A 1,845-nucleotide genomic window follows, 5' to 3' on the forward strand; every position below is an offset into this window, starting at 1 on the left:
ACTTCCTACAAGAGCATGAACATAGAGGATAGAAACTAAGCAATCTATGTAACATCGCCTAGCATCTCAAGGAAACCAAAATCCTAGAATCACACCTCAAACCATCTCTCACATCCTCTTAGCTCAACCCCTCTTAAGATCCACCATCTCTTCTCTCTTCTCTTTCTCTTACTCTCTTTTCCAGACAATCTTACATTTGTTTAAATAATTCATCGTGCGAAGTTAACTAGTGCTTAATCAATAGTCCCTATAGATTTGATATATTTTTATTACTGACGATGAAACCATGCACTTGCACTGTTTTCAATTAACATTAGTTGATTAGCATATTAGTTACTCTAGACTTTTTCCTTTTGCCCTTTCTTTCTTGTTTTCATTATGCACTTTCTTTCTTGCAATTTAAATTCTGCATTTTCTTTCTTCATATAGCATTTTGTTTCTTGTCTTTAATTCTTCATTTTGATTTTTTCTCATAATTTTCCATAGATATCTATGATCACTAACATGTCAAGCAAGCCTTTGAGAGAATTTTTTGCACCTATTTTTGTAAGATTTTTATCTCCGATCGTGCAACCTCATATCGAAGCAGAAAGTTTCCAACTAGGCCCCGAGTTAATTGCTATGATACAAGGTCACAAATTTGGAGGAGAAGTATCAGAAATCCCTTATCTGCACCTTGAGACATTTCTAGAGCTTTGTGATATGGTGAACTGTCAAGGAGTATCAGCAGATACAATTCGATTGATGGCATTTCCTTTCAGTATTAAGGATAAAGCAAGGACTTGGTTATATTCTCTCTATCCTCAAAGCATTACAAGTTGGGAACAATTGGAGCAGAAATTTCTCAATCATTTTTTCCCTCCAAGAAGAACATTGTATATAAGGAATTGCATTACAAATTTTGCTCAGGCAAATGGAGAGTCATTATTTGAAGCATGGGATAAATTTAAGAGCCTGCAAAGATAGTGCCCTCATCATGGTTTGAAAAAATGGCTGACCTTGCACATATTTTATAAGGGAATTTCTTTCTCAGACAAATATTTATTGGGTTCATCAGTTGGAGGTTCTTTTATGAATAAGAGTGTGGATGAAGTATATACATTAATTGATCAAGTGGCATTGAACCTCCATGAATGGTCAAACAAAAGTTGGATGGAATCTCCTTCTAAAATTCAAGAAGTGCAAGCCATAAATGTAAGAGAGTCTATCAAACAAAATGCAATTCAACCATCCAAGAATTTTGAAATTCACAAGTCACAGAATGAGGGGTCCAAATAGTTGGAGGCAAAGATTGATAGTATTGTTTCAAAATGGTTCAAACAAGATCCCCCTCCTACACAGACAAGATCTAGTGAAAATGGTAATGATGCTAAGTTGAGAAGTGGCAAGAATCATGAAGAACTTCTAAAAAAGGACTTGTATAGAATTGAGGAGAAGAATGATAGAAGACCACAAAAACTCAGTTCTCCGCAAGTACCTTTCCCTCAACGATTGATCCCACCAACACTAGATAAATAAGTTGGACCTCCTCCGCAAGATCAAAGGGAATATGGGAAAAATGAAGTTCAATCTTTCCCAAGACCTTCACTAAGGGTTCCTTTTCCACAAAGGCTAGTGAAGGTCAATGAAAACAAAGACTTTAAAAAATTCTATGATTCTAATATGGTTGAGTGTAAATTTATGGATGTATATAAAGATGAAGACTCTTCAGATGAGGATTATGATCATAATGCAGTGGATAACAAGTTTTCATATCTACCTTCTGGGTTTACAGGGTGTTATGATGAAATTGAATTTTCAGATGATGAATATGATGTGGTAGATCAACTTAAAACTACAAGTGAA

At 35.1% G+C, this 1,845-nt stretch overlaps 1 non-coding gene across 1 annotated transcript; it reads right to left on the minus strand.

Moving 5' to 3' along the window:
- Nucleotides 1-877: 877 nt before the first annotated feature.
- LOC122003197 lies at nt 878-983 on the minus strand. Its single transcript, XR_006117857.1, has one exon. It is a non-coding gene; the product is annotated as a small nucleolar RNA R71 (small nucleolar RNA).
- Between the last annotated feature and the right edge of the window lie 862 nt (nt 984-1,845).

Source organism: Zingiber officinale, chromosome 7A, assembly GCF_018446385.1.
Source record: "Zingiber officinale cultivar Zhangliang chromosome 7A, Zo_v1.1, whole genome shotgun sequence".
In the NCBI taxonomy this organism is placed as follows: domain Eukaryota; kingdom Viridiplantae; phylum Streptophyta; class Magnoliopsida; order Zingiberales; family Zingiberaceae; genus Zingiber; species Zingiber officinale.